The 22,031-nt window shown below is 36.1% G+C and overlaps 1 long non-coding RNA gene across 1 annotated transcript; it reads right to left on the reverse strand.

Annotated features, from left to right (window-relative positions):
* Window positions 1-2,916: 2,916 nt before the first annotated feature.
* LOC125262180 lies at window positions 2,917-16,061 on the reverse strand. Its single transcript, XR_007183528.1, has 4 exons — window positions 15,887-16,061; window positions 10,162-10,303; window positions 6,309-6,431; window positions 2,917-3,045 (listed from the first exon to the last, which is right to left on the reverse strand). It is a non-coding gene; the product is annotated as an uncharacterized LOC125262180 (long non-coding RNA).
* Window positions 16,062-22,031: the final 5,970 nt, after the last annotated feature.

Below are 22,031 nucleotides of genomic sequence, written 5' to 3' on the forward strand. Positions count from 1 at the left end.
GAGGATCCAATAAAAAACAACTGTATGGTTAATAATATAACCAAAACAATTGTTTTGTTTTTAACTGTGATAATGATAATAAACGTTTCTTGAGTACCAAATCAACATATTAAATGATTTCTGAAGGATCATTTGACACTGAAGGCTGGAGTAATGATGCTGAGTCAGCTTTCAGATCACTGGAATAAATTACATTTTAAAATATATTAAAATAGAAATCAGTTATTTTAAATTGTAAAAAATTTTCACAATATTACTGTTTCACAATATTAATGTTGGAGGGTTATGGTATCATAATAAAAACAAAAAGCTGAGACTATAAAGTTTTTATCAGTGCCCCATCACAAATGTTGTTAACTTACAATAACACATTAATATTAACTTGCTGACTACTGACTACACTGACTAGTTATCCAACTAATCAGAAACAATGGATATGTTTCCAATCTCTTATACAGTCAGAAAATAAATAACTTGGCTAAAAAAAATGGCCCATTACTATTGCGGTTCCAGTCTGTTGCTGTGTGAAATATCTTAACGCCCAGCATGGCTTGTGTTCAACATTGTTTTTTTACAGCTGCTGGGTGATTGAGGAAATTCCGTTACTATAACATTCACACCAGTAAATTTGATGAAATGAAGTGGGGCGGGTGGAGGAAAAGCAGCAAGATACAGAGAGAGGCATTGGAAATTGTATTGCCATTCCAAGTTGGAAAACGAAATTGCATTCTTGGATGTTTTTCTTAGTTTCTGCACAGCTGGCTGATTGGGATTCAGTTTTTTTTTTGTGGCACACTTCCTCTTATATGCATAATTCACAAATAAATTTGCTCAGTTGTGCAGCCCTTCAGTTCAGGTCACTATCTGCTCCGACTCTCTCTAGATGAGCTTGGTGACATGCCACACATGCTCATTGACACCTGAGCACACCCAACGGCTGTCCAAATCAGCGCTACCTCAGATGAATCATGAGCCATTCGGCTAAAACCCAACGCTTAGATCAACTTTGCAGTGCCATTCATCAGCCTTTTTGTACTGAATATAATCTGTATGAACACTCAAGGATTTTGGAGAGGAGAGCGAAGTAGGAGACTGGAGCAGTGTGACAAACTCAATTTCTCTGAAGTTCTCTCTGGTTGAAGTATCTGCAAGTTTAAGCTAGCGGATAAAAAAAACGTGATGCGCTTTGATCCACCCTCAATGGCTAGGTACGTTCAATGGCACACCAGCACAGAGCCATGTGATGTTGCGCTTTCAGGTTGGACAGATATAATCAATGGTGTCTAACCTACTAATTTAGTGCACAATGGGCAAAACTCAGAGTGTGCTGTGATTACACTGAACGTCACTTTGAGTAAAGGGGGCTCGAATAATCATGTGTTCCAGGCTACCAAAGCAGCAATGAACACACAGGCACACGCAGGAGACCCCCCATAACAGCATTGCTAACCAGCATTGCTAATAGATTTTTCACCATGCGTTATGTAGAAAACTCCTGCTGTGATATATCTAATGTACCATAACTAACCTGCTCTGCCGTTACAGCCCCTTTTTGCCACTGGGGAACATTGTACGCTTTGGTAAGTCAAAGGCAAAGAAAAAGTTACACTCCAAAAAAAGATGAATTTTAAAATACGTCTACATGCCTACTAGCCTGGTAATACCAGACTCTGCTACTTCACTTTGCTTCGTAGACAGAGTCTGGAATGGCATAATAGAGAAGTGTTTTCTCTCTCGCTAGGGGACGCTTGTCTGAAGTTTAAAATCATTGGTTACCCGTAAGCCAATCAGATACGTTTAGTTATGACGTATGTTATCCGCCTGTACAGCCGCATCAAAGCACAGACATCATGCATCGAACTCAAATCTATGATTGAACTTCCACTGTAAACCTGTTGTAAACACATGATGATGTGAGCGAAATACCGGAGTGAACATGGCTGTAAACGACTTTTGCAGATTATGCGAAGTTAATGCATCCCGAAGTTTGCATCCCGTGTCTCGTTTCCCATTTCCGCGGTCGTTTCGGTTTTCGATTTCTCTAACCTACAATGTAAAACTCGGCGCTTAGCATCTACGTCACGGCTCTCAGCCCGCCCTCTGTTCGTTGATTGGCCCGGCTGTTTCCAGACCGGTGGCAAACACAAAGCTCTGACGCTGTATCAGACTGAGTACAGAAGCGAAATGAAATTGAGCGGAAGTAGGAAGTCTGACGTAGTCAGGCTACATGCCTACACCCCTACACAAGTAACATATTTTGTCAGTTATTATATTTCTGCAATATCACGCTAGGTAGCCCCGCCCACACTGACCCACACATTGGACCAAACTCCTGTTGCTCATGTTTATTATAACTTAATCATCAAATACAGATGAGGAGATATTGATGGTATGAAGTTTAAAATCATTGGATTATATGACAAAAAATATCAGGTTCCAAGCATCATAGAATAAGTTTTAAGTGATACACAACTAATCTGTCCACAATGAAAGCGAAAAACAACAGAATCCCAACCAATCAGATGCTTGTCCCGTCTTATCTAAGGTTTGAGTTTTAAGTTGTGGACTGTATCCGACAACTGACTGTTGCCTCGTTGCCCATATCAGGCAATGACTTTGCAGGCAGCGTTTGGACATGAAAATACCTCACGAAACTGATTTCGGACAGACTTCTGAGGCAGCGTAACAGTTTAGTGATCTACAGCAAAATAGAGTGAGCTTTGGCGATAACTATGCAAATATTTAATTACTACAATAGTAATTTCTCACTAGAAATGACATTGAAAGTGATAAACATTGGTCAAAAATGTAATTTTACACACAAACTGACCACCAACTGCAACTTTTTTTAAGACGCCATCTTTATTTTTTAGCTCAACTGTCACAGAATGGAAAGCACAGGATTGTGGGATATCAAAGGCAGCGAAAGATACATCTATGCTGCCTTCAAAAATCCATCAGATGAAGGTATCTCAGGAGACAAGAAGTGAAGCTAACATTGGATTCCGATGTGCCTAGTTCTCTTCATAACTTGGAATGCATCCTCTGAAAGAGATATTTTTTTTAAGATTTTGGATTTTGGTGTTTGATTTGCACTGTTACATAGGTTTTTCTTTTCTTTTTTTTTTTCTTTTTTTTTGTGTGTGTGTTAGTTCATGTTTCCTTGGTCTTAGTTCATTAGTTGCCATGGTTTTTGATTTGCCCAACTGTGTCTTGTTAATTATTTCGTTTAGCTACTAGTGTTTCCCTGTGTATTTATAGCCATGTGTTTGTTACTTTCTTTGTCAGACCTAGTCTTATAATAGCGGTTGTTCTGTTTAACGTGTTTTTGTTTCCTGATACCCTGAGAAGTGTTTACCTGAGTTTTGTTTTCATTAATCTGCTTGCAAATAGATCCAGCCCTTTATTTTCACTTTTGCTGCATCCCCTTGCTAACAGATATATTAGATATTTAACCCTCAAAGACCAAATGTAGCAGAACTACAACAGATATTTAAAGCAATGGAATAATACCTGTTAGCAATGTTCTGTGTAAGCAATTGTAATTTATATGTGTGCGTTAAATGAATTACATCCCAAAACAAAATATGCATTTTCATGATATTTAGCACCAATGGCTTCTTAAAAACTTTTGAATGGAAAAAATATATCATCACTATCAATACTTGGGTCTCCCACTATACCGTTATACCATTGTAAGCATGATGTGAAAACAGAGACATAAAAATAAATGGCCGACAAACTGCCTTGAGGCTTGTTGTTAGTGTTTTATTGTTGCTTCACATGTAAACATAAAAATGCAATACAAATTAAAGGGTTAGTTCACCCCAAACTGAAAATTCTGTCATTAATTATTCACCCTCATGTCGTTCCACACCCTTAAGACTTTCAATCATCTTCGGAACACAAATGAAGATCTTTTTGATCTTTTCATCTTCTAGAAGCTCAAATGTGCTGCGTAACCAATGAGGTTCATTCTCGTGTGTTACGCAGCACGTTTGAGCTTCCGGAAGAGATTTGTTCTTGTGATTCATTCAGGTTCGATTTAGCTTCTGCTTATGTTCGCTGATCAAAGTTTACATGCAAGTAAAAGCCCAAATTAAATCTGTTCATCACAACAAGCGATCAATTCTCTTCAGAAAATGTATATGGATTCGTTTTCCGATCTCTTTATTAACTTTTTGAAGCGTCAAAGTTTCAGTTGCAAAGGCAGTTTATAGAAGGAAATCTGACAGCATTCTGTCATCAAAAAGATCTTCATTTGTGTTCCGAAGATGAAGTCTTACGGGTTTTGAACAACATGAGAGTAAGTAATTAATGGCAGAATTTTCATTTTGGGGTGAACTAACCCCTTAACGCAATTTAAATGTCTAAATATTAACCGATGTCATATGTAGTTTAGTTTTCACCTGCATTTGGAACTCACAATAATGCTGATGCTTATAGAAAGTGTAAAAACTAGGGCTTTCCAACTGGTGTTGTTTTATGTTTATTCTACTTATTAAGAAACTAGACCTTATCTCACAGCAGAGAGTTTAGATGCAAAGTGAAATTGCAAACTTTGTTTAAAAGTTGTTGGGCTTATACTAGCATACCTGTCAATGAAACACCAAGGAATGTGTTAGTCCCATAGATGAGCTATTGATTTAAATTAATGCCAGTACTTTTGGGAATAAACCATAAAACAACCCATTACAGAACGTAATTGCTCATTAAAAATGTTAGATTTCTATCCTGTGGCCAGCACAAACGTGTCTGTAATACATTCGAGACTCTGAATTTATGAACAGCACAGCAAGCCAAAAGTCTTCCAGGGTATTAGCGTAAATTAAAGAGGCATTTGCACATTGAATTATGAACAAGACATTCTGCTCCTGACGTACTGTTTTATGAATGCTTGAGTCAGTGAGTTTTACATATTTTAATTAAAGCCAACTGTTTTCCTTTCTCTTAAGTCCATTTTAAATTTGAAGAGGGATTTTCTGTGCCATTAGCATCACCAAATGGAACAACTAAAATTGAGCAAGTGCTGAGTCATTACAAATTGGGATGTGCAAACAAACAGTGCAATGTTCAATACAGTATATAGCAGTTCACCCAAAAATTAAAATCTATTACTATTCATCATGTCGTTCCAAACCTGTATGATTTTCTTATTTCTGCTAAATAGAAAAGGAGATAATTTAATAAATATCCGGTTGAGTGGAGTCAATACAATTGCAGTATATCATGACACATTTTAATGCTTAAAGGTCCCGTTTTTCGTGGTTTTTTGAAGCTTTGATTGTGTTTATAGTGTGCAATATAACATGTGTTCATGTTTCGCGTGTAAAAAAACACAGTATTTTTCACATAATTTACTTATCTGTATACCGCTGTTTCCACTGTCATAAAAACGGGCTGATGACTTCCTTGTTCTATGAAGTCCCTCCTTCAGAAATATGTAACGAGTTCTGATTGTGCCAGCGGTTCCTGTGTTGTGATTCGACAGCTCTGAGCGCACCGTGCCTGGAAAAGTCACGCCTCTTACCATAACGTGGAGATGCATGCGCTCAGTGTTATTGTAAACATGTCTTTAATTTTACCCTATCAATTTGAGCCGGAATCAGACCCGGTGATTGGACTGCGGGATGAAAATAACAGCGTTTCGACGACATGGCGACAAACACACTCTACAAACGCAACTCTTGTGTATTCCTGTGGGCGGAGGTTAGTCAAAAAACTGTTTTAGTGACGTCATTAAAGAAGGAAGTAGAGGGATGTAGTCCAAACTGGCCGTTCGATGTAGGCGACTTCTGTTAAATAAAATATCTCGCTTGGCACTGAACTTTGAGCTTTAAAATTTTACAGATTTTATTTATACTCTAACAACAACATTACACACTAACTAAAGTTTGAAACATGGGATCACGAAGAACGGGACCTGTAATAAAGCACCCAAAATTATCAGCAAAAAGTGTATGCGGCTTGCTTCTGGGCTGTTGCTACGCAGTTCTATGGTGTGCTAGGGGTTGCTAGGGTGTTTCTAAGAGTTTGATGTTCAGCCGGGCTGCTAGGGTGTTATTATGGAAAGATCAATATTATAAAATAATGAAAAAGAAGTCCTAAAATGTCACCGGCCCACAGCCTCTGGCTAACATGCAGCACAGCGAATAGGACAAATAATGAATACGTTTTGGGGAGGGTCTGAACATTCATCCAGCCAATTTTGAACCACCAACACTTCAAAGTTTTACATTCTGCTTGGATTGATCAGGTATAATCGGTTATTATACAGATTAAAGCAACATTAAAAGGCGCAGACTTACCTTGAAAATGCCAGCTACAAGAGAGAGACTACAGGTGGTAGATCAGACAGTCTCGGCTTGTCATTAGCCAGAAATTAAAGTTTCGCAGCATGCACAAAGGCACTTCTGAGCAGAAATCACTTCCTAAAACAAAACAAAAAAAGAAACAATTAACAGTCCTGCAGTTAGAAAAAGTCAGAAAAAATAAATAAAATAAGCACACAACATCAAGAAGCATGCCAACTGTCAAAAAGCAACAACAGGGGAATACAAGCATTTCACAGACTAGTCTGTGAAATCTGCACAGCATTTTCCAGTCCATCCAAATCCCACAACACTCCAACTCAAACACAGTAACTTTTCTTATATAGGCCACTCTTAATTTGATAAAAAAAATGGCAAGAGGTAGATGATTTGTTTGCATGGATGATTCAATTTACATGACTTTTTCTGAAAATCACAATTTTAAACTTTCCTGATACTTCCAGGTTTTTCATGACAGGTGGCATCTTCCACTTTCTATTGGCAGTGGAACCAGGGTTTTTCCAATCCAATCATCACAAGACGATTGGACAGTACAAAGCACAGAACAATTTGTGCACTATGCAGTGCAAGGTAAAACTAATGTTATTGATGACCATAGATTCTGTCCTCTTGCTCGTTAAAACACTTCATTAATGATTATGCTGCATGACTGGCTTCTGCTGTTATTACTTCTTGGTGTTTCATAGCAGAACAAAATCAATGCATATTTATATTGATTATGGAATATTTTCTTGAGAGGTCTGGGCGCACAAAAAAAAAAAAAAAAAAAAAAGACTGAGAAACAAATTGAATCAGCCCATGCTGTTTTTGTTAACTAAGAAGATCCTAGCTGTTATACATTTCTCTCAAAAGTATTTTTAAAAAAAACAGTCCTATAAAAAAGTGTTTCCCATCCTTTTTTGCCATATAGACCTTATTTTCCAGAGAAACATGCACGCTGCCATCTTTAGAATATTGTCTTTGAACTTCCTTTTTTGCGGTAGCCCTGTATATTTCTATGGCATCGCTGTTGAAGAATAATTAGCTGGTGAAGTGGATTTACGTGTTGTAGAGTTAATGCAAGTTATCATGAGCATTGATATATTTAAAGTTCATTCATAAATACATAAGATCGCTGTGGAAATACAAGCCGGAAGTCAAAAGACAACGAGCACAGCACTGAAAAGGGGCGGGGCTACATAAGGTCTATATACCCCCACAGCTTTATCAAAAATTAAGGCTCAAGTAGCTTTTCATCAACACCAGACCAGAAATGTGCTCCTGTTAACTCACATTATAGTAGACTACAGTTATTAATCATATTCAAGCTAAAGACAATCAATATTGTGGGTGGAAAAACAAGACTCACAAAGGAGCTTCCAGTCAGACTCAAGAAAATTGAGGAATCTGTAATATAACTGAATTAAGTTTGACATTTATTTGAATGGCTGAAAGGATGGAAATAGGGGGGGAAAAACAATCCATGCTTGTGGAGAAGTGCAAATTACGTCTAGGTGTTATTCTGACTTGCACGTCATATATTGTTTTGTTTTGTTGAAAAGTAACTGTTAAACTGAATGTGCAAATTTAAAAAAAAAAAACATAAATAAATAATAATAATTTTAATCTTTTGACAGCCTTAAATTCGTAATTTCTGCTTTAGTTTAACCAAGCAAAATAATAATAAAAATAAAAAAAACTGTTTGGGAATCATTGTCATAATAGTTCCTGATATCTCACAGTTTCATCATTATATATTTGAAACTGACATAATATTAAAAAGAACTGCCTTGTGACTCTGACAGCATTTATGAATAAATTTGAATTGTCATACAATAGCTACACTGTGCTACCTGACACGGCCTTGCAGTCTCACCTACTTACTTTCCCTGTTTTCCTAGTATGGATCTCATCTAGAATGTCTGCACACTGTTACCAAGGAGACTGCACACCCACATCCTATTGTATTTTTGGGAGCAATTAGCGTACCAAAGACTTGTTATTCAGGTTTTTTTTCTTTTCTTTTTTTTTCTGTCTTGTCTTTTTTATTTTCTACATGATTTGATGTATTTACTGTGAGGGCGAAAGGTCTCAAATAAAGAAAACTCAATGAGACACAATGCTTTTATCTACAAATTAAATAATCCATGCAAGTTTTTTCCACAATTTCTACTATTTATACTAAAACATGATGTTCTGTCTTAGCAAAGGCACTATAATTTGAGCAACTGCTCTGTCTGGTGGCTATTTTTAGTACTACAAGTGAAGATTACCCTGTTAGGCTATTTAAAAAATGACCTAATATGAACATAATGTGTTGTTTTAGTGTTCAAAGCACTACAGGTTGAGGTGGACGAGTTTTAGCTATCTTTATTCTTTTATCAGCATTAAGTCACGAACACACACACTCAGATATATACACACAAAACTCTACAGGCACTAGAAGTATATTGCCAAGCCTTATCTAACACGAGTGTGACACGTTTGACCTGCTTGACTGCATTTGGCTGGTCTGGGATTACTGCTTGGAGCAAAACTCAAATTTATATTTATGAATGTGTGTAGATAGTCAGTCAACAGTTTAAGGCCATAATAATGGGATCCTTTAAATGCATTCACTTCTTGATATACTGAATTTTCAATGACATTATCCAAAACCATTTCCCACTTTGGAAAAAAAATAAAAATAAAGCTTTTTGCCTCATTTAAAATGCCACTTCGGGGAAATATTATTATCAAAGGACATCAAAGCATGACATGCAGGTGCTTCTCTGCAGTTGCTGTGGTCGACTGGCCAGTACTTTATAAGCGTAACTGCTTCAAGGGCTTACTGGCATTGCCGATTCAGTCCTTAAAGGGATAGTTCACCCAAAAAAATGAACATTTTGTCATCATTTATTCACCCTCAAACCTGTAAGAGTTTCTTTCTTCTGTTGAACACAAAACAAGATATTAGATATATTAGATACAAGATATTATAAAGAATGTTGGTAACCAGACAGTTGACAGTAGCCATTGACTTCCATAGTAGGAAAAATAAAATACTATGGAAGTCAATACCGTCAACTGTCTGGTTCATAAAATGAACATTTCTTTTTTAAAATACATTTCATACAATAACAGTTGAAAGTAACCATGGGCTATCAATTAAAAAAAGAATTATTACTTGAGCACTATATTTCAAGTCTTTGTCTTCTGAAGTCATACAGAGGCTTGTGTGAGAAACAGAACAAAATGTTCAGTTGTTATTCAATGAAAATCTCCCCTGCTGCAGCTCAAAAATTAGAAACTATATACGATATATTTTTTAGAAAGAAAAAATTAAATTCAGCAATGACACATTAAATTGAACAAAATAAATTTATGTTACAAAAGATTTCTATTTCAGATAATTGATGACCTTTTGAACTTTCTGTTGAAATGAAAAAATGCATCAGTTATTGTTTTCAACATTGATAATAATAATAAATGTTTCTGAGCACTAAATCAGCATAGAGATCATGTGACACTGAAGACTGGAGTAATGATTCTGAAAATACAGCGTTTCATCACAGGAATAAATTACATTTTAAAATATATTAAAATAGAAAACAATTATTTTAAATTGTAAACAGTTTTCACAATATTACTGTTTTTACTGTATTTTTGACCATGTAAATTCAGCCTTGGTGAGCAGAAGAGACTTTTTTCAAAAACATTTAAAAATACATTTGAATGGTTTTGTATTTGAACAAAAGAAAAAAAAAAAACATTTCTGTGTTTATACATTTTTTTTTTGTTTTGACTGTATTTTCACCCTGAAAACATTATGACCAAAATATATCATTTCTGTGTAATCTCAGAACCTTACATTGAGCAGTGCTTTTGGTGATGGCAGCTGTTCACCACTTGTTGTTTTTTCCCCAGCTGTACAGCACAAGGTTTTGCAGACGTGTTTTGTAAATCACAAGTGTATGCCTCTGAGCCCAGAGCAGCTGCTTTCTTCCAGGTGTCTGCGGGATACGACCACATAAATATTCAGCTTATATATATTTACATTCACGCACATTAGCACACACACTTGCAGAATCTCTTTGAGGACTATTGTGACTGCTGAGAGTCGGGCACGTGGCCAATCTCTCAACATGCACACTGTCTCACAGCAACATCCTGTAGCTCTTGCAAAGTTGTCAGTTTAATTTCTGTTCTGCATTTGCAGAAAAATAATGATGGAGGGCAAACAAGGAGAAATTAGAAACATTACAGCATAAAAAAATATGTGATTCAATTAATTTAAAACTGGTTTGAAAAATTATGAGAGGATATGTAAGTGTTCTGCTTATTGTATAGAGTTGTCAAAAATGATCATTTTACACCTTTGTTATTCAATAAAAATGTATTGTATTTTCATTAAACTTCTGTAAACTTAAAATACAAATGCACAGTTTATTCCTGGGAAAATAAGAGTAATACTAAGTGATGTTGTCAAGGGCATATATTCAGATCATTGGCCGGACATTTATATACACTTCATCTAAAACCTGGTAGAGAATAATATCAGTGATATCCTTGGGTCAATGACAAAACAATGTTCTATACAATAATGTTCTATATGTTCACATAATTTATGTTAATTAAATGGTTAAAAAAAAACAATTTTTACAGCATGTATTAATCTTGGTTAATGATTATTAAAATTATGGTAGTTACAATACATCAACAAATGCTAACATTTAATGTTAAAAATGTAGAAATGAAGGTAGAAATTAAAATCAACAAAGATTCGCAAATGCTCTACATCAATACTGTAAAGTGTTACCATTGTTTTTATTAATTTACAAATAATATTATACTAAAATATAACATATGCTAAAATAATTTTAGTTTAGAAATTATTGATATATTAAAATGTAACTAAAATTTATTTTTGATGTTATGGTGCATATATTAAAAATATTTATTAAAAGCAATAAATAGAAGAATATTTTTAAAGTATTATTATATTGTTTAAAAAATATTCATTTCATGAATAGAAAACATGGCCATCATAGAAAACATTTACATAACAAATTACATAATACAATTTATTATTATTATTATTATTATTATTATTATTATTATTATTATTATTTACATCACTGACTCAAAAACAGGACAGTATATTGATACCACATCATATTGTGTAGACCGTAAATTGTGTAGACTGAACAGGGTCTGCCGGGACCCTGATTATGCATTTTCAGCAGTTTTGAATGATTACCAGTTATGACTTTGGACCCAACCTTGCTCCTTCCTCTAGCTCTCACATGAGTCATGTGAACAGGTGTTCCTCTTCCCTGCTTATTATCAGCCTCCACACAGATGTGAGGCCGCTGGGAATAAGCAGGGAATATCTTCACCTCGTACACAGCTCTAAGCAGCCTGTCATTCACCTTCCCTTCTGCTTTGTTGAATGACTGCAAGGTCAGCTTCTCCCACCATACAGGTTGACATTACACCGCTCAGATAACACACATTCTCTGTGCTGTCACGGCTCAGAGGCTGGAATACATCGTTAATGTGCTCAAACTAAAAAAAAAAGGGGGGGAGGGGGGGGATCTGTTTGAATTAAAATGGCATTTGCTTTCACTTCACTTTGAAAAGACACTTTTAAGCTTTGACGAGGGCATCTGAACTGAGATGCTTGAATAGATACTTGCTATGGGCATATTTTTAGGAAGTGTGTGTGTGTGTGTGTGTGTGTGTGTGTGTGTGTGTGTGTGTGTGTGTGTGTGTGTGTGTGTGTATGCGTGTGTGTTTTATCTGTGCAGCCTTAAAGGGTTACTTTACCTAAAAATGAAAATTCTACCATTCCCCACCCTCATGTCATTCCAAAAGACTTTCGTTCATCTTCGGAACACAAATGATATTCTGTCCCTCCATTTACTCAAGACTCTCATGCTTCAAAACATTTAAAAAGATTAGAAAAACAAAGCAGTTTAATGTAAGTCTTCTGAAGAGACATGGTTGCTTTATATGATGAACAGATATAGGCTTTTATTCACATTTATTACATGGCTCTGTAAACTACTTGATTCTGATTGGTCAATTGCGCCATCCAGTGGTATGTTATTCCTAGATAACAACCGCTAAAATTAGATAATACAGGCTCATCTGGGTAACTGAAGTCTGTGGCATTATAGAGTACCTCAGGGATGATGTGTTTTTGTATGCAAAACCCGGAAGCGAGTTAGCATTTTAGGACTTCCGGTTCCATCGCTGAAATAAGGTCTAACAAAGCCTCTAAATATTCTCACTTTTTGATCTATGACATAAAACACACCAGTTATAACCCACTTGTGATTTTTTAAACCTTTATTGTGTCTTAAAAACGGCGGTTGCTAACAAGTTGCTAAAAGGGACTACTTCCTTTGGTGGGGACTTTAGAATTCATCATGACAAACAAGACATTTGGACAGCTTTTCTCATGAAAAAGCAGATAAGCATTCATACACAGCGCAGATCATAATCAGCGAGCATGTTTTTAATTAAAGTTGTTTTTTAAATAAAGTTTGAGGAAGCTGTGGTGGTGACATTGATCCGTGACCATGGTGTGCTGTAGTCCGTTTATAGCCTACTGTTAGCTTTTTATATCTTATGACTTTATTTAGGCTTCAAAATGTATAAAAGTTGTGTTAACTTGTAAAGTTTATCTTGATAGACAAAACGTGTAAGTGTTTTTGCGATTTTCCAAAAGTCTATGGGAAAAATGCATAGGCTTTCGATCGAGGGAACCCGTACAACGCTAACTTCCGTGTTGGCCTACAAAAACACGTCATCCCTGAGGCACGCTATAGAGGGTATGCACGTGACGTCACCATCGGCCGTTATGACTGCGGTTACGCCCACTGAGTGGCAAAAAGACAGAGTAGCAGCATTGGTTTTCAACGTGAATGCTGCGATAAACATACAAAACGAGAAATAGCTTTGCGATTGACTGTACAAATAGCTTTGACACAAAATCTGAGGTATATTTTTTACAGACTGCCGAAAGCTACAAAAAAGAGAAACAAATGGATCGTGCAATTCACAGAAACAAATGGAAACATGGATTTGCAGTTATCATTTTGTGTCAAAATGTTGAATTTTGTGGTAAAATCATACCATATTGTATTGTTATTTATTGTGTTGACAACAGATCAATTAAATATTTACCTTCTTATTTTCTGCATAATTGGGTGTTTTTATATAAACACTGACAAAAACTATATAAGTTTTAGTGCTGGAGGACATGCCGATATACACACTGCGTTCCAAATTAATATGCAAGAGACAAATCAGTAAGATTTCTGTACAATAAACATTCAGATTTTAGTTTTTCTAAGAAAATGTTTGTTCGTTTATTTATCCATGTCTTTTTAGATAACTGGTATCAATCTCAGACAAAATAATTTGCCAGATCTATGGAAACCCTACTTAGAGGTTGTTCCACATTATTAAGCAAGTCACAGTTCTCATGCAATATGGGGAGGAAGAAAGATCTTTCTGAAGATCAGCTGTAGAAGGGCAGCTATAAAAAAAGCCAGTGTTGAGCAGCAAACAGGTATTTGAAGCTGCTGGTGCCTCTCGAGTCTCAAGAAGCTCTCCATGCAGGCTGGCAGTTGTGCGTAAAGATGCATTTCAGCCACTCCAAACCAAAGCTCACAAAGAGAAACATTTACAGTGGGTTTAGAAATCCATGAAGACTCATTTTTAAATAATTTTATTCACTGGCTAATGCTGTACTACAATGGATGGTCTAAATGGATGGATTTCTGGATGGTTGGTGAATGGCCACCACGTTCCAACAAGACTGTGACGTCAGCAAGGAGCTGGTGGGTGATGATTTGGGCTGGAATACTGGGAAGTGAGATGGAGGGTATTAAAATGACTTTTGCAAGATATGTGGAGCTCATAACTGGCCATTTTCAGCTATGGTATAAAAAGGAGGATAGTGCGTAGTACAACGCACTATTTTTACAATGCACTATGCACTATCCCATGCTGCAAAAAAAACACCACAGCAATAAAACTGTTTGAAAATGTATTTCTACACCCACTGTAAATGTTTCTCTTTGTTAGGTTTGGTTAGTGGTGTCTAAAATGCATCTTTACGCACAACTGCCAGCCTGCATGGAGAGGCTCTCAAGACTCCAGAGACACCAGCAGCTTCAAATACCTGTTTGCTGCTCAACACTGGCTTTTTTATAGCTGCCCTTTTAATACTATTAATTTTTTTGATAGGAACTTTAATTAATAAGCCTTTATCTGACTGAGTTCTGCTGTGCTCTATATCAATCTTATGATAATTTGATAATCTCCACTCAGTTTCACACAATATTAGTTGTTTTCATACCTTTTGCACAACATTGCACCATTTTATGCTTTTCATCTTCAGAAAGATCTTTCTTCCTCCCCATATTGCATGAGAACTGTGACTTGCTTAATAATGTGGAACAACCTCTAAGTAGGGTTTCCATAGATCTGGCAAATTATTTTGTCTGAGATTGATACCAGTTATCTAAAAAGACATGGATAAATAAACAAACAAACATTTTCTTAGAAAAACTAAAATCTGAATGTTTATTGTACTGAAATCTTACTGATATGTCAATTGCATAATAATTTGTAACACAGTGTATAACACTGATATATAGTATATAAGTGATCACTCCGATTTAGACCTACCAATAGCCTATATAAAGCGTTCACAGGCAGATTTGCTATGTATTTCCCATAGACTGTAAAAAATAAATAAATAAATAAATAAATTTAAAAAAAAAAAAGGTATTTCCCTGGCATCGAAATCAGGCACATATAAACACGATTCCTGGCTGCATGTCAGTATCCATGGATTAGGTTTCTTTGACATGTTATAAGGAACACTTTCGAGCCCAACCGTTAGTATAATCGCTTGTTTTACTCGCGTTTTCGCAGTTTCTTCTATTAAATCTAGTCATGCAGCAGGTTCTTTTGCCAGTCTGGCTGAGTGAGCATAGGCCTAAGTGTTCCGGCGGGAAAGTTTCGTCAATGCATACCCTTGCTAGGTCTACACACTTGCTAGTAACGTTTTTTCCTCGTGGAAGTGTTGCATTTGGTGAGCTAATAAAATATTAAAATGCAGTCAAATCAATATTTTGCGTACAGTTATTTAATTATGTCATCCGGCATCGCAGACCCGCTCTCTCGTTATATACAAACGCAGCTGCTGCCATTTTGCGACTTTTGTTTTGTTTACTCTAATGGATTATAAGATAACAAACAGGTATGATTTTAAATCAGTTTTATCCCAGATCAATATCTCTTATTAGCCTACCATAATTATTTATGTGGCGAAATGCTGTGTAATGCAGGTTCGGGGATTATATTTAGCACCGAGAACAGGTTTCTTTTCTTTTGCAAAATATTATCTCCATGTCAACTACACAGCCTGCTTTTGCTTATGCCACCTGGGCATTAGACAATGTATGCTTATTTAAATAATGTATACAGTTGTAATAATACATAATGTTAGCTCCTGTCAAAAAACAACCAGACCGTTATTTCCGGCGTGTAGATTGAGTCTGTCCCAAAAATACCTCTCAATGCGCCCTCGTGGACTCGCGCCAAGGGCCCTACAGGTCTGGACTACATGACGACACCAAAGTGTGGACTCTGAGGAAGTCCACAAGTCCGGACTGTGCCATTTGGGACAGGGCGTAAATAAGAGCCAATCGCCGATTGGTAAAGTCATCGAGTCACTGCAGCGGCCGTTAGAAGCTGCGGTTTCTATAGAAACAGCGTTTCAAAGATGGCCGCCGAGTGAAATGACTTGTCTTAAAGGGACTTTGGTATGATGTTCCTTAAACGTTCCTTAAAACCCGAAAGAAAGAGAAATAAGAACACAAACTACAATTTTCTTCAGCCAAAGCCTTTGATGAACCGAAGATAAAAGACATTAAATCTCTCAAGATCTGATTTTACTCCAGCTTCACTTATTACTAACCAGACTTTATTTCTGTCAGACATCTACAGAAGTTCTTGATAATTAACAGAGGTTTAGATGTTGATGTCTTAAAATGTTTCGTTTGAGGTCATCACGGAGATAGGTGGTTGCTTTAGTTGGGCTCTTGACCCTTGACTTTTGTTGAGTTGCTTCTTTTTCAGCAATTGCAGGAGTTTTTAGAAAGCATTTCTGCATTGATAAAGCTGATCTACATGCCTGTTTTAATCACAGATGAATGACTGCGTCAAAGTGGTTTTAAAAATCTGCTTTTTTTCTGTGTTTATTAACCAATGTAAAAACAGTCTGTAATCCTGTTGTTGCTTTTCAGATGCTGAATGTTGATTCCTTTGAGTGTACAATTGTCACCGTCACTGTTACATTTTTGTTTAAAACACAATTCGTGCCACATATACATTCACAGACAGCAACATTCGGCATATGAAACACAGCAATGGTAACATGCTTTATGCCAGCATGCAAAACACAATCATGGCTCCCAGCATGCATTGTGGCATGAGTAAATTATGCAGCTGAATTTTTTTTATTGTCACCATTGAGGTTTGTATAATGAGTGCTGATGTCTAAGTGTGTTGTATTTAACTTTTAAATAGCTATGGACAGTCTTATAAAATCACTTTAGTGTTACAATTTTTTATTGCACAATTGAGTTTATTTATTTCTTCTCAAGTAATGTTTCAGTTCCAAAAATAAACAAAACTACAGAAAAGTAGTTGTTTAAACCACTTTAATGTAGTCAGTTTAATTCTCTCGCGTGATTGCGTTTACAAACACCAGGTCTAAATGCAAGATAACATGACAGCATTTATTGTGTTTCATCTGTGCGCTCTGAGGCGCAAGTGATTTATTATATACGAAAATTATTATATACAGTGCTTCTTCTGCAGCAACTTCCACTTTTCTTAGTGATATTTTGTGCCAGTTTATCAGGAAGTGACGATTTTGTTCTCTTCGACTCACTGGATAGAAACAGTGCTTTATTCATAAATGTTTTATGTGATATTCCAAATTTGCACACAAGTTAAATTTGCAAATTTGGATGAAAACATACATAGAGCACTCAAATATGGTAAACTTAAGCTCATGCATGCTTGCTTGAAACACAAGAACCGATGAGTTTCGTTGTCGCATGTCATGCCAGTACGTTTGAGCTTCTGTTTACCATATTTGAGTGCTCTATATGTTCACTGATCAATGTTTATATGTATATTAAAGCCTACTTTAAATCTGTCCATCATATAAAGCAACCGTGTCTCTTCAGAAGACTTGGATTAAACTACTCGATTCATATGGATTTATTTGACGATGTCTTCGTGAATACTTTGAGTGAGTAGACTTTCAATGGACGGACATTTGTGTTTCAAAGATAAACAAAAGCCTTATGAGTTTGGAACAACATGAGAGGGAGTAATTGATGACAACATTTTCATTTTTAGGTGAACTATCCCTTTAAAGCAGCAGTTCCTTAAAAACAAGGTCTGAGATATCGATCTTGTCATCAGCTCATACGGAAACCCATAATATACATCATGCTACGGTCTAGGTACTTTTCACCTTCTATTTCAGCAGTGGCGAGCAGCTTTTAACAACAGTAATCAAGGTTTCCCAGGCAGCAGCAGAGCATGACAAAGGTCCTTGCTTATTGTTTTTTCTCTCTGCCTCCTTTTCCCCACAGCTCTCCTCTCTCAACAAGATTAGAGATCCATTACTGAATCATGTTGGGCCTAAGCAAACGGAGTACGGCTTCCAGCTCATCCCACATGGCATGCACAGCATCCATCATCACACCAGTTCACTTCCCTTGATACCAGCACAAAAAGCCCATATCAGTCTTAATTGGACATTAGCTAGAAATCACTGGCAATGCTCAACCTTTGGTTCAGTACGACAACAACAGATACAAAGGAAACAAACGAGCTGACGAGAGGAATAATTGGCTGTCGTTTTCCATCCTGCCGTCTGTTCTCACCAAGCTCTCAGGAGAGGAGAAAAAAAAATAACAGGAACTAATGTCAGTAGACCATAAACGCAAGGAGTGAGAAAGATGGGAATTTGAAAGCCATAACGTGTCGGCCCTTAATTGGATAATGGGAATGAATCACTTTCAGATAAATGACTGCAAGTCTTAAGAAATTCTGTGTAATTCGAGGTGGGATGTCACTCCTCCTCTGTTTGAAAAAAAAGAGTATATGTGATATAGGCCTACCTTTATTCACTATTCCCTATTAATCCATTAATACAGTCCACTAATACAGAATTCAAAATCACCCCCTTTACCCTTATACTGTATATTGCACTATTTGACAGGACAGCCATTTGTAGGTGCCCAAGTGTTACGGCTGGCTCGTACACTGCAACATAAAAGGGGCAGACAACAAATTTTACAAACAATAAAGCAATTTATTCATAAGATAAGAAAACAATCATTAAACAATCAAAAGAAAACCAACATCTAGATAGGGAGAGAAAAGGGAGAGAGACCCGACTGGTCTTTAAACTGACGGCATATATCGGAGCGTTAAGTACTAATTGCAAGCGGCACCTCCCTTGTTGAAAATAAATGACAAAAAGCATCCCCTCTTTAAAGCCACCATCCCCCCTTACTATCTCCTTTAGATTAACAGTGTTATGTATTATGTAAATTTTATCATGTAAATGAAATTTTAAAATTCTATGTATGATAATTAACAAACTATAAATAACAGTGATTGGAAAACTCAAGAACGCAAGAGTTGCATTTAATAGAGAAACAACTCTTTTCTTTTTGTCCAAACTATCCAATGTTACTGAAGCCACAAAATCTTTATATTATTTATAGAATCATCTTAGTATTAACAAGCCTGTTAACAAGTAGAATCACTGAAGGAAATAAGAGAACAGAAAACAAACAAACAAACAAACAAACAAACAAACAATTAACAGCTTTAGATGAAATCAACTGAAGATAAAAGAAGACTTTAAATCTCTCCAGATCTCAGCAGAGGAGGATTAAACTCCACAAACAGCATTACAGCTTCACATATTACTAACCAGGTTGACTTGATTTCTATCATTCATCTACAAAATTTAACGCTCATGCTTGTTTCATTTGAAGTCACCATAATTGTGACTGGTGTTTCCATTAGTTGGGCTCCTCCTCAGACTCAACACTCTCACGGGTTGCCAGTTTGAGGACGTGATGGGAGCGACTTTGGAAGGTGAGGTGACTTACACACTGTAAAATAATTAGTTGATTTATTGTTTTATGATGAGTTGATATCATGTTTTAATATGCTCCTGTTCATAGAGATTTTTAGATAGATGCTGAGGCTTTTTAGGTCGGGTAGAATCTGCAATCTCTGGCCCAGTTTGTTCACTGCCATCCATGGCTGCAATTTGCTGCATGTGTTTTTCGCCGCCTGGCAACCCAGGATGGCGAAATACTATTGGGTAAATTGGCAACATGCGGTCTTGCACAGATGGAGAGAAAAAAAAAATTCCGACACGGAATGCAAATTTAAAAATAAAATAACTGGCTGTAGCAATGGTTTTCAGAGAAACGAGTATGTGAACTGAGCATGTTTAATAAATATCTGCAAACATATTATGTTATTTTTATGCTTTAATACAGTCAAAACTTACATAGAGCCACTTTAACTCTTATAAGTTTGTCTTCACTGGTTGTTATGACAGTGTGTTTGTCTAACACGTTTGCAGTAGTGTTTGAAGTTCAAAACTTGCATCAAAAGAATGAAACATCTCACTGAGAAGCACCACAGCTTGATTCATTTGACCATAACCATGCAATTTACTTGCATTGTGTGAAAGACTTCTTTATATAGACTAATATTTATTTGCTTTATATTTTATATTTTAAATTAGATTTCAGTGACAATCACTTTGTTCCTTTAGGAAATCTCAATTGCAGTCAGTTCAGATTTCAATGACGGTTGAATTTGAAACAAATCAAACCGTCGGTTTTGTGTAATTACGAGATTTCAGTGATGGTCAGTTTTCTTCAGTTACAAGATTTCAATGTCGGTCGGTTTCGTTTTATTATGAGATTTCATTGATGCTTGGTTTTGTTCCTTTTTGAGATTTTAAAGATGGTATTTTTTGTTATTTTATGAGATTTTAATGACAGTTGGTTTTGTTCCATTATGAGATTTCAATGGGGGTCAGTTTTACTGGGTTACGAGATCTCAACGTTAGACGGTTTTCAGTGTCAGTCGGTTTTGTTCTGCTATGAGATTTTAAAGACTGTCGGTTTTGTTCCTTTGTTCTTTTATGAGATTTCAAAGACTGCTGGTTTTGTTTGTTCACGAGATCTCAATGATGGTCAATTTTGTTTTGTTACGAGATTTCAGTGACAGTCGGTTTTCATTGTCAGTCAGTTTTGTTCAGTTGTGAGACCTCAATGAGATTTCATTCCTTGTTCCTCTACAAGATTTCAAAGTCACTCAGTTTTGTTCCCTAACGAGGTTTTAATGACAGTCAGCTTTGTTCTTTAACAAGTTTTTATTGACAGTTGGTTTTGTTCAATTATGAAATTTCTATGAGGGTCAATTTTGTTCAGTTGTGAGATCTCGATGGTTGGTTTTGTTCAGTTGTGAGATCTCAGTGACGGTCATTTTTTTTTCCATTAAGAGATCTCAATGATCATCAGTTTTATTCGGTTATGAGATTTCAATGTTAAAAGATTAAAAACACAAAAGTTAATCTGAGATGACACACAAAGACATCAAGAATCAGCACATGAATCTCAACAAATGTGACAATCGAAAGTGTCATGCTGCAATGCATGCCGGGAACAACAGTACAAAACTTTTCCAAAAGTCCCAGTTTGCATCAAAGTATGAATACATTATGCAGCTGAATTGTCCTATTATTTTCTTTAATTCTAACTATTTGCTTTTACTTTTACTAAAACACAATTATGTTCAAATGAAGTCAGTGATCCAGATGATTTAACAATGAACATAAAACCATCAATAACTAAGAGTCATCAACTGATCTTGTTTCAACTTTTTTGCTACCGCAAACATGTTTGACAAACACGCTGTCACGGTTAAGAACCCAGCTAATGGAAACACCAATCACCACTATGGTGATGTCAATAAAGTCAATCTGGTTTGTAATATGTGAAGTTCTAATGCTGTTTGTGGAGTTGTTTAATCCTCCTCTGCTGAGATGTGGAGAGATTTAATGTCTTTTTTTATCTTCAGTTGATTTCATCTAGGCTGTGGCTGAAGTCAGTTGTAGCCCTTGTGTTCCTCTTCTTTCCTTCAGTGATTCTGCTTGTTAACAGACTTGTTAATGCTAAGATGATTCTGTAAATAGTAGATTCTGTTGCTCAGATAAAGTCCAGTTCTGGTTTATTTCTTTGCTCTTGGCATTGCTATGGCCTGCTTGTGGCTCAGATCTGGCAAACAAGAGAGGTCTGTCCAAGTGCCATCATTCCATGCCACATGTGGCCCAGATCATCATACACTGTAAAAAAAAAAAAAAAAAAAAAAAAAAAAGATTTTATGGCAAAGTAAATAAAACAGGAAAAATCAAGCATCTTTTCCTAAGAATAATCTTGTAAAAATAAAAACTCCATTATATTAAGTAAAATCAAATTTTTTACTTGCAAATATTAGACATCCAGTAGACAAGTACATTTGACTTGTCATTCTCTGGCATATTTACACAAATTAATAAAGTACTTGAAGCAAATTAATAAATTTGTGTAAAATGTA

This window comes from Megalobrama amblycephala, linkage group LG2 (genome assembly GCF_018812025.1).
Source record: "Megalobrama amblycephala isolate DHTTF-2021 linkage group LG2, ASM1881202v1, whole genome shotgun sequence".
In the NCBI taxonomy this organism is placed as follows: domain Eukaryota; kingdom Metazoa; phylum Chordata; class Actinopteri; order Cypriniformes; family Xenocyprididae; genus Megalobrama; species Megalobrama amblycephala.